The sequence below is a fragment of the Psammomys obesus genome, unplaced genomic scaffold (assembly GCF_907164565.1).
Source record: "Psammomys obesus unplaced genomic scaffold, mPsaObe1.curated_primary_1811, whole genome shotgun sequence".
Lineage (NCBI taxonomy): Eukaryota > Metazoa > Chordata > Mammalia > Rodentia > Muridae > Psammomys > Psammomys obesus.
In genome coordinates, this window is record NW_026595981.1 from 25,636,670 (window position 1) to 25,648,618 (window position 11,949).

Below are 11,949 nucleotides of genomic sequence, written 5' to 3' on the forward strand. Positions count from 1 at the left end.
CCCGGAGGGGCGGAGCGCGGCCCCGCAGGCCCCCGAGCCGCCCCCCCTCCCGGCCGCCCCCGCCCCCGGCCCCGCGCGCGACCGGCTCCCCCGCGGACACCTGCTCCGCCGAGGATCCGATTTTGCAAACATCGATCGATCGAGAGCCCCTGCGAGTGCCAGGCGCCGTGCCAGGGGCTGGAGCTTCAGAGGCGAGCGAGGGGGGTGGGCACCGGGCAGCGGCCCGACCAACCCGCGGCTACAGTGCTACGTGCTGCGAAAGATTTATCGGTGCACGCTGCCCTGGGGACGGGGAGGCGCGCGAGGGAGGAGGAGTGCGGCTGGAAAGAAGGCTGCTGGAGTCTGCCTGGGTGGGAGGGGGTGAGGTTGAAAAAAACAAAACAAAAACAAAAACAAAAAAAAAAAAAACAACAAACACTAGTTAGTGCCCTGAGGCTTCACCAGGGGGATGAACCCCCAAATAGCTGGCTTCTATTGTGCTCCAACTCCCGCCTACTCCTGGGATCACGCTGTTAGCCCCAGATACAAAGACCAAAATGATCTCACTTCAGTTGAGGAAACTGAGGCTCATGAACTGAAGGAGGAGGATGTGGATGCAGGGACCCGCCCGTAGAAAGGTACCACTGAGTGAGTGAGCAGGATCTTAGAGGATGAGGGGTGGCCTGGTGGGTGTGTCCCCTCCTCCCAGACACAGCATCAAGGAACAGCGCAGCCCACACGGAGGCTTAAGACACGCGTCCCAGAGAGGTAGTCAGTAGACAGGCCTCGGGGCTTGCAGTGGTCAGGCGGGCTGTGAGAGGCAGCAAAAGTCAGCGAGGAATTTCCCCACCCCCGCCCCGGGCGCAGCCATCCCGGTGTTCCTCAGATTGTGCCCACGGGTCTCCTGAGGCTTGTGGGGCGAGTTGGGTGTATCATTCTGCATTTCTGACGCCCGGGCCCCCTGGGGTGTGAAACGGTTGGACTGCAGGCCACATTCACAGAAGATGAAAGCTCAGACGCCCGTTTGTCTCAGTCAGGGCTTCTATTGCTGTGAGGAAACGCCACAGCCAAAAGTAAGTTGGGGGGGGGGGTAAGAGGGCTTACTGGGGCTTTCATCGTTGAGGGAAATCAGGACAGGAACTCAAGCAGGGCTGAAACCCGGCAGCAGGAGCTGATGCAGAGGCCACGGAGGGGGAGGGGTGCTCCCTACTGGCTTGCTCCCAATGGCTAGCTCAGCCTGCATTTTTTTTTTTTTTTAATAGAACTCAGGGCTATCAGCCCAGGGATGGTAGCATCCACCATGGGCTGGGCCTTCACACACACACACACACACACACACACACACACACACACACGAAACAGAAGAGCCACAAGCTGGGAAGGGATACTATCTGATGAAGGGCTTGTGCCCAAAATAAAGAACTCTCACCATTCAATAATAAAAAGACAAGCAGCCAAAAAAAAAAAAAAAAAAAAAATCGCACAAAAGATGCAAGCCTACATTTCACGGAGGAGGATACACAAATAACATCCTGCCGCTCGAGAAGATGATCGCCCAACGTCACTTGTCATCGCGGAAATGCAAATTAGAACCTGTCAGTTCCCGCTGCCATAACAAAACCCCACAGGCTGGGCACACTCTAAATAATAAGGGACATTCGTCGCCTAGAAGCTGGAAAGGCCGAGATCAAAGCATGAGCAGGATCGTGACATGACAACGGCACTCTGCGAGCTTCCCTCACACATCGGAAAGAAAGGCAGGACGGACAGAAAGGCATGCACACTGCGTCCTCGGGGCGACTCGTGTGCGACTCATGTTGTCAGTGAGTGGACGGATAGATTGTGCTGTGTATCTGTACAGCCGCTTTCATGTTGATTTTACTGTTGCTGTGATAAAAAAAACTCTGACAAAAACAAACAAACAAACAAACAAAAAACCAATGTAAGTGTTTGTTTGGAGAGCTAGTTCAAGAGTATAGGACACTATCAGGGAACTGCAGGGTTGCTGGAAGCAGCCAGTCCCATAGTAACTGAAGTTACAGGCAAAGGATGATGGGTAGGCCCTGCTGAATTCAGGAGTTCGGAGCGTGTGTACTTTATCATGAGGACCAAAGTTCAGATCCCAGCGTCCACACTGAGTGGCCCAAAATACATGTGACTCTAACTCTGAGGGACCCAGCACCCTTTTCTGGCCTCCAAGGGCATACACACATATACAAGTGCATATACTCTCACAGACACATACATGCACTCGCGTGCACACACACACACAAATAATACAAAATAAAAACAGGGTCTTTAAAAAAGATAAAATTGTATAATGCGTGTATATGTCCTTTAGTGCAGGGTTTTTCAAGCAAGCAGGGGAAGGCAGAGGAAGAGAGAGATTTGGGTGAATGAGATCTTAGGGTGAGGGTGCTTGGGAGAGAGCTGAGTCCCCATCACAGACAGGAGACGCAAGGGCGGAGTTGACTAAGATGACTGGGAGGCCAAGGCATGAGTCACCCAGCCGGAGCTAAGGTGCTCAGTGCAGAGGCCATAGCAGGAGGAGCTTCGAGGACGGAGGAATGAAGGAGTAAGAGAGGAGTTTGTGCAAGAAGAGGCTGTAGGAAGCCTGATCCAGAAAGGATGCGTGCCAGCGATTCTGGAAGAGGTGGCAGAGACTCTGCCTCCGGCTACAGGTGCTCCTGGCTGGGCTTGGCGTTCAGCCCAGGCTCCAACGGGAACAAGGAACAATTCCAAGAGAGGAAATGGGCTCCATCCCGGTTGGGCATCTCTAGGTGAGGTGAGTCAGAGGAAGATCAAGAGAAGGTGCCAATCCATTTACATCTCAGTGAAAGCAAATGGGTATGTAGCTCAGTGGTAGAGTACCTGCCTCACATATGCCAGGCCTCTGTGCCACATTAAATATATAATAAATAAATGAACAAACAAATGAGAAGTGATACAGAAAGAAAGACAGATAGATACATAGATACATAGAAGTTTATTATTTAGAACTCAATATGGCCAGGCAATGGTGGCGCATGTCTTTAATCCCAGCACTTGGGAGGCAGAGGCTGGTGGATCTCTGAGGTCTAGCTCAGTCTGATCTACAGAGTTCATTCCAGGACAGTCGCAGCTATACAGAAAAAAAACCCTGTCTCAAGAATAAACAAGAAGGAAGGAATAAAAAAAGATGGAGGAAGGAGGGAGGGAGGGAAGGATGAAGGAAGAAAAGAAGGAAAAAGGAAAGAAAGAAAAGAACTTAAATATGTATACAGGAAAGTACATAAGCCAAATTCCCAGAGCAATAAAAACCAGAACACTTGTGCAACCCACACTCCAACAGAGAAGCAAACATTAGCAGCTCCTAGAATCCCCTGCAGACCTCCGGCTCACAGCTTCCATGTTCTGCTTTATGGCTTAATCTTACAGCATGCATATTAACCGTACATTGCTAGTAAGTCTGGTCAGCTTTAGACATAAACAAACAGACTCAGAATACACCACAATTGCCAGCATCTTCATATTTTGCTGACAACATATCCACGCTGTCCCTGGATGTATGGTTTTCGATATTTTCTCCCCTACCCTGCCCAACTCTGTGGCTTTTTTTGTGTCATCTTTTGATGGACAGCTTTTTAATTTTAATATACTCGATGAGCATCAGTATTTTCCTTTGTGCTTTTCTCTTTATCGATCTCAAGTATTCTTTCCCAAAGTTGGGAGCTGACAAAGTGCCTGCCTGGCATACACAAAACCCTAGGTTCAGCTCACAGTACCACAAAAATCAAGTGTTGGGGCAGCACCTGAGCTGTTAAGACAGCTAGATAAGAAGTTCAATGTTAGCTAGGCACGGTGGCACACGCCTGTAAATCCCACCACTCAGGGAGGCAGAGGCAGGTGGATCTCTGTGAGTTCAGGGCCATCCTGGTCTACAAAGCGAGTCCAGGACAGCCAAAGCTACACAGAGAAACCCTGACTCAAAAAGAAAAAAAAAAAAAAAAAGAAGTTCAATATTATTCTTAGATACACATTGAGTTCAAGGCCAGCTTGGGCTACATGAGACCCTCGAAACCAAAAGGAAACAGGCTGGAGAGAGGGCCCAGTGGATAAAGCACTTGCCACACAAACGTGAGAACTGGAGTTTGTATCCCCAGAACCCAAGGAAAGCCAGGCATGGTGGGGCACGTCCGAAACCTCTGGACTCCAGCGGCTAGGTGGGAGGCAGAGCCAGTCTCTGAAAGCTTGAGGGCTAGCTAGCCGTGCATGTACAGTTGGGAACGATAAAGCAGTCCTGTTCAGAAACAAAACTAAACAAAAACTTGTAGGCAAAGATTGGCACTGGAGGTTGTCCTCTGACCTCCACGTGTGGGCCATGGCAGACAAATGCCCTTGCATGGATACACACACACACACACACACACACACACACACACACACACAGAGAGAGAGAGAGAGAGAGAGAGAGAGAGAGAGAGAGAGAGAGAAAATAAAGAACTCTTCCCCTACCCAAAGGCCATGAAATTGCTTTCTACTATGTTCTAAAACTTGTACCTCTCACCTCATAATCTACCTAGAGTTAATTTTCAGGCATGATGGGAGACAGGGATCCTCTCTCTCTCTCTCCCCACTACTATACCTCCCTTAGACCTTAACACACACACACACACACACACACACACACACACACACACACACACAGAAAAAAAGTCACCAATGCTCTGAGTTCTATAACATTTTACATATAGCAAATGCAGGAAGAGATGGAAGAGATGTCTCGGTGGTTAAGAACACTTACCACCAGTGCCAGCTAGGTTTTTTTTTGTTGTTGTTGTTGGTTTTTTTTTTTTTGGGGGGGGTTGGTTTTTGTCAACTTGACACAGCTAGAGTCCTTTGGGAGGAGAGAACCTCAACTCTAGAGAAACGCCCCCACCAAACTGGCTGATGAACAAGCCTGTGGGACATTTTTGATGATGGATATGGGTGGGCCCCTTGTGAGTGGTGCCACCCCTGGCTGCTGGTCCTGGGTGCTATAAGAAAGAACAAGGCATGAAGAGCAGGCCAGGAAGCGGCCTGTTCCTCCATGGCCTCTCTCCCAGCTCCCGCCTCCCAGCTCCTGCCTTGAGTTTCTGCCCTGACTTCCCTTCGTGATGAACATGTAAACTGAGATCAACCCATTCCACCCCAAGTTGCTTTTGGACAGGGTGTTTTATCCCAGCAATAGAAACCCCAACTAAGACACATCCAGAGGACCCAGGACCCAAGTCAGGCATCTTAAAACCACTTAAATTCCAGCTCCAGGGAACCCAACACTCCTATGGCCTCTGGGCATCTGCACACATATGGCTCTCATAAAATCATACACACACACACACACACACACACACACACACACACACACACACATTTAAAATCAAATAAATAAATAAATCTTTGGAAAATAAACATATAAGCGTATCAAGAATGCATGCCATGGTCCCGAAGATTCAGAGCCTCTGGGTCGTGGCTTATACAGCCTCCATCGTTCTGGGTCTCTGGTGAACGGTACATGAGCCATGCTCATCCCCTCCCCTATTTTTCAATACCCCCTCCTTAAATTCATTAAAGAATGTCATTCTATTTACAGAGGCCAACCTCCTGCCCTTCTCCTAATCTCTTCCAAGACAGTGATATTCTCCTCCCCTGTTCTTCAAATCTGCTGTCACTTTTCTACTTTCCAGCGCCTGCCTAAACATCCACGGTGGAATTGTGCCTGCGTGTGTGTCAGCGAGGAACCCATGCTGGGACTCTCCCTGCTGTCTGCAGTATCTGCAGGCCCTGCCAGTCCGTCGCTCTTGCCCACCGTCTCTGCGTGTCCTTGCCGTGCCATCTGGTGTCCGCTGGATTTGGTAATCTTGGATCATAGACCAGGTCATGTTTGGAAAAAAAAAAATTCATTTGTCAAACATAATTTGAGGCTTAGGTCGGTGCTAATTTCCTCCAGGAAGGATTTCTCATCGGTGTCCTGTGGAGCTTGGGGGTTAAAGACAGGAAGGAGCCAGGCTTGGAACACTTGTAATTCCAGGTCAAAGCTTAAAGTTTTAGGGCCTGGGAGGTGGCTCAAAAGGTTAAAAGTGTTTGCTGTGCAAACTTGATTACAGCATCCAATTTCCCAGAATCCATGATGGGAAGAGAAGACCAACCCCTGAGCTTTAATTCAGTTCATGACACACAGGCGCACACCCACATACATGCAAGCACACACACTTCATATACAACAATAATTATTATTAATAAAAGTAATCGTGAACTATATTAATAATTATTAATAATACTAATGATTCATTAATTGATTGTTTTGATATAATGGAATTGCATATAAAATGCAATAAGCTATGTACTGTCATTTATTATTAATTAATAAATAAAGATTAATAAGTTATTATTAGTAGTAGTAGTAAAATAAGGAAGTTTTAAGTGTCCCAGAAAACCTTCATGACAGGGAGTGGAATGGAAGTCCACAACATCCTGGGATTTTTGTGCCACTCAGAGTCCCTGCTCTTGGCCTTCGCTGCTTCTTCTGGAGTCTCTCCCCCAGCACTTGAGGCTGAATCTGGAGCCAAGCATGCGCCCAGCAAGCACGTTACCACTGTCGAAGCATCTTCTGCATCAGTGAACACTCAGGGATGATTGCTCCTGGCACGCCAGGCGCTCATTTTTCTGCTTGCAGACCGAGGCCGCCCGGTAAGTCCTCCCCCTCCCCATCATTCTTGGTCGCTTAAAATTTTCAAATAATAACATAGTATGTCGGTCTTTTCTTTTTGTGGTCTTTGTCTTAATGAACTTATATTTTAGAATGAATTTGGCTTTCCAGACAATTTCAGGAAGTTCCTGAATAGCCGTCAGTGTTTCTCCTAACGTCAGCATCTTACATAACCAGGATGTAGTTGTCAAAGCCAAGAAACTAACCTTGGTACATTACCGCTAACTAGACTCCAGATTTCATTAAGATTATTTTGCTAGTTTCTACACTAATACCTTTTCTGCGTCCTGGGATCCGATCCAAGGTACCCCACGGCATTTAGCTGTTAATGTTCTTCAGGAGATTTATAAAGATAAATACACAGTCATCTCCCAGAGTCCACAGGGCATTGAGGCTGGTACATCTCCCCCAGACCAAAAAGCGTGAATGCTCCCCAAGTTCCATCTACAAAACGGCGTTGTAGGCACACGAAGCTTGCACATGCCTTCAAATGCCTAACACAAAGTAAATGCTGTATCAAGAGCTGCTCTGTGCTGCTTAGAGAATCATGGCAAGTTCATTAGAGACGCACACATCATAGGTCGGCAGAGCCGGGCCTGGTGGCACAGGTTCTTACCAAAGCTGTTTGGGAGGCTGAGGCAGAAGGATTGCAAACCCAAGGCCTGCTTGGGCTACCGAGTGAGTTCAAGGCCAGCCTGGGTGCTTAGTGAGGTCAAGTAAAAAAAAAAAAAAAAAAAAAAAAAAAAAAAAGATAAAATGAGGGTTAGAGGTATAATTCAGTAATAGAAGGGCTTGCCTAACTTGTTCAGGACCAAAGTTTGATACACACACACACACACACACACACACACTGGACAACACTCAACTCCCGAGTATTGGAGAGGTATCAAGTGTCTGCTCTGTGAAATGGTGGGCCTACATGCGTTCCATGTACTACTTAGCAAGTAGAAAATTCAAAATTTGCTTTTCTAAAGATTTCTGAACTTTAAAAAAATTATTGGGGCTGGAGAAACAGCTCTGCAGTTAAAAGCTCCGGCTGCTCTTGCAAAGGACCCAGGTTCGGTTCCTGGCACCCACATGGCAGCTCACAACCATCTTTAACTCCAGTTCCAGGGGATCCAAACACCCTCTTCTGGGCTTTCTTGGACACCGGGCATGCCTGTAATGCACATAGAAAATAATAAATAAATAAATATTTTTTAAATGTTTCGGTTTTGGTGCATGTGTTTAGAGTGTGTGTGTGTGTGTGTGTGTGTGTTTGTGTGTGTGTGTGTGTGTGTGTGTGTGTTTGCTTTCTGCTGTGTGATGGTCACTATCCTCACTGCTTCCAGGCAGTTCTGTTCTTCGGCCTGAAAGCTGTCAGCAGAGTGAACAGACGAACGTAAAAAGATTCCCAAATTTGTTTTCAGTGGCAGTTAAAACACGGTTCGCACCTGCCGGGGCTGGGGAAGCTGAGTCCGGCGGCGGCCGAGATGCAGGATAGGAGAGGAAGCCGCACCTGTGTGGTCCAGGCCGCGCTTCAACATCCCAACAGCTGAACGCGCGGGGCCTCCACAGCATGGCTGGCGGCTTCCCGCCGACGCCCCCTCCTGTAGGACAGAGCCCACAGGGCCGGTACTTGTGGCCTCTCGCCAAGCGTTCACCGATTTAACTGATTGTGGAGGGGAAAACTAGGCTTACATCTTTGAGCCTCCTTGTTCTCTTTCTCCGGGGAGCCCGCCCCCTGCAGCGCAGGCTTGCCGCTCCGCCGTATCCCGTGTGTGTTCTGGGGGGGGGGGTTCACTGCGGCTGGAGGGAGAAACGGATCTGGGGTTAGAAGCATCAGCTTTCCCTCCAGAGGATCTGGGTGTGTAAGGTGCAGCTCACTACCATCTGTAACTCCAGCTCCAGGGCAACCCAGCGCCTCCTTCAGGCACAGACACTCAGGCAATTAGAGGATAAAAACTAAAGCCGGTGTGGTGGCGCATGCCTGTGATCCCAGCACGTGGGAGGCAGAGGCAGGTGGATCTCTGTGAGTTCAAGGCCAATGAGGTCTACACAGTGAGTTCCAGGACAAGAAAGAAGGAGGAGAAGGAGGAGAAGGGGAAAAAGGAGAAGAAGAAGAAGAAGAAGAAGAAGAAGAAGAAGAAGAAGAAGAAGAAGAAGAAGAAGAAGAAAAGAGTTAAGGGCTAGCGATGGCTCAGCAGAGACTGGCTGTTTTTCTGGAAGTCCTGAGTTCAAGTCCCAGCAACTACAGAGTGGCTCACAACCATCTTTAGTGGGATCTGATTCCTTCTTCTGGTATGCGGGCATACACACAGAGCACTCATACATAAATAAATAACTCTTTTCTGCTTGCTTCTTTTTTGTTCTTCAAGACTGGGTTTCTCCATGTAGCCCCGACTGTCCTGGAACTCACTCTGTAGACCAGGCTGGCCTCGAACTCACAGAGATCTGCCTGCCTCTGCCTCCCAAGTGCTGGGATTAAAGGTTAATGCCACCACCACCCAGCAAACATATAAATCTTAAAAAAGAAGAGGAAAATTTTAAATGATGGGCCTCCTTTGTTTTCTCCCTTATACAGTTGGAGGTGAGCTGTCAGAAAGGCTTTTGTTGTTGTTTGTTTTGTTTTTGTTACTCTACTGTAGTCTCAGATCACTGGCTTTCTGAATAAGCACAGCCTAGCAGTGTTTAGATTTCTTACAATATAGAATATGAAAAGGCCAGAAAGATGGCTTAGCAGGTGAGGGTAGGTGCCGTTGAGCAGACTGTTCAGGACCCGCAGGATGGAAGGAGAGAACCAGCTCCTGAAGGTTGTCTTCTGCCCTTCACACTTGCTAGCTATGGCCCAGGCTTGTCCTCTGCCTATATACACACAAGCCAAATAAACAAAAGGTAGGGAGGTGGGGTGGCGAAGGCTCACAGTGCTGGAGAGGTGGCTCAGGGATTCAGAGCGCTTTCTGTTCTTGCAAAGGAACCAACTTCACTTCCTACTTCAGGCCAGTACCACAACAGCCTGTAACGCCAGTCACCAGGGAATCTAATGCCCTCGGGCCTCCGAAACTGACACAGACAGACACACACACTAATGCACATAAAGTCGAAAATTAAATAAATCATAGAAGAAAGAGAGAGAGAGAGAGAGAGAGAGAGAGAGAAAGTGATCTGCTCTCTTGTTCCTCTTGTTCTCATTTAATCAGTCAGAAGTTAGGACCACGGACAGGGCCCACACCAGCTCTCCATTCCCACACTTTTCCACAGTGCTTCCTGGCTGGGAAGATGTTTTGTTTCCAAAAGTTTTGTTTTGTTTTATTTTATTTTATTTTATTTATTTTATGTTATGTTATGTTATGCTATTTTATTTTACTTTATGTATATGGGTGTTGTGCCGACCTGTATGTACATACACCACCTGTGTGTCTGGCATTTATGGAGGTCAGAATTGGGTATCAGATCCCCTGGCATTGGAGTTACAGATAGTTTTGAGCCACCATTTGGGTGCTGGGAATCAATTGTCCGGTGCTCTTAATCCGTGAGCCGTATCTCTATCCCCCTAGAAAATCAGTTTTTTACAGAGCCCTCCAGATCAGCTCCTGGGCTGGGAGAGTATAGGTAATAAATGTTCAAATACGAGGGAGGAGAGCGTGCAGGACAAGCCTCAGAGCCGACGCTGCATTTCTCTAAGTAAGCATTTGTCAGCATCTCCTGTGCTCCCCTGAAAATGATGATCATAAATAACATGCCTGCTCATACGCTTAAATTCTCTAAGTCAACGTATACTACCCAAGCTATGCTAGGGAGAAGAAATAAAAAGAAAGCAATTTATTACCAAAGAGCACATATTTCAAAATGTCAGGGGCCAGGCCCTATGGACCCGGAAAATATAATGAATGTCAAACGCTCGCCCCGCTGTAATGAATAAGTTAGACACTAGGAACAGGAAACATTTAGAAATAAAGACACGCAGAAGTAAACTGTGAAGAGCTAGAGTAGATATCACCTTAATTGTGCGTGTGTGGTGTGTTTTGTGTGTGTGTGTGTGTTTCAAACTGCGAAGACTGCTTGCCTTGGGTAATCCTGTAACACAGGAAAGGGACTCACGTTCCAGACCGAGGTCAGTGGGGTTTCGCAATGCGGTGGTCCAACCTGGCAAATAGCATCAGCGCCCACCAATCACTGTGTACCCTTAACTCACGTACCCTTGTGCTGGGGAGACGGCTCCTTACATGAAGACACCTGCAGCCAAACAAGATTACCTGTGCTATGTCCAGGAGCCCACATGGCGGCAGGGGAGAATCCGGCAAGTTGTCCTCTGCCTTCCATACAGTGCCATGGCATGTGTGTGCTCGAACACATTTACACATAATAAATAAATAAATAGGATCTTTAGGCCTCCGATTACCAGAGCCACGGAACAAACTCCCCTTCCACAACCATTCAGTTAATGTTTTATTACTGCCCCGCCCCGACAGCCCTTGGGAGACAGGAAGGAAACATACCAAAACGTTAACACTGATCTCCTAGGGCTGAAGGTGAATTACCAGCAGCTCTCCCGTCCTTGCCTTCCCTTCTTTCTACACATCCGTATTCAAACGTTGGCTTAGATCCTGTACGAACTTTGCAAGCAAGAGGGACAGGCTATTTTGGAAAATGGCTCAGAGCCTCCCTCCAGCGTTCGTGATCGTTCTGTTCACTTGAAGGGTTAAACGAGTCTGCAAAACGGAACACTGGTTCGCTTTTGCAAGATAAAGTCCAAGGTTCAGGGGACCCGCCTTTCAAAGCGATTGGCTTAAGGCTCCCGGGTGAGGTCAGCTCAGCTCAGCCCGGCCTGCACCGCCGCTCAGTGGCCAAGGGCGGTACTGCATCCCAGGCTGTGGGATGCTGGTCAGGAAGGGCAGTACCGTTGGTCCTTAAAAGTTTTACCCCCGTGCTCGCTTCGGCAGCACATATACTAAAATTGGAACGATACAGAGAAGATTAGCATGGCCCCTGCGCAAGGATGACACGCAAATTCGTGAAGCGTTCCATATTTTTTGACCTGGAACCCCTGCACAGGTGTAGCCCATGGCAGTTCAGTGTCCAAGTGGGTTCCATAGTAATGGGAAGAGGGACTGCCTCTGACATAATCTGATTGGCCTGCTCGTTGATCACTTCCCCCTGAGGGGGGAGCAGCCTTACCAGGCCACAGTAGAGGACAATGCAGCCACTTTTGATGAGAACTGATAGACTAAGATCAGAAAGAAGGAGAGGAGAACCTCCCCTAT

The 11,949-nt window shown here is 48.1% G+C and overlaps 1 long non-coding RNA gene and 1 other non-coding gene across 2 annotated transcripts; one reads left to right on the forward strand and one right to left on the reverse strand.

The window, feature by feature from the left end:
- Positions 1 to 2,946: 2,946 nt before the first annotated feature.
- LOC129686498 (uncharacterized) lies at positions 2,947 to 11,102 on the reverse strand. Its single transcript, XR_008721620.1, has 2 exons — positions 10,942 to 11,102; positions 2,947 to 8,494 (listed from the first exon to the last, which is right to left on the reverse strand). It is a non-coding gene; the product is annotated as an uncharacterized LOC129686498 (long non-coding RNA).
- Positions 11,103 to 11,612: 510 nt separating this feature from the next.
- Positions 11,613 to 11,719, forward strand: LOC129686594 (U6 spliceosomal RNA). The gene has a single exon (XR_008721649.1). It is a non-coding gene; the product is annotated as a U6 spliceosomal RNA (small nuclear RNA).
- The last annotated feature ends 230 nt before the right edge of the window (positions 11,720 to 11,949 follow it).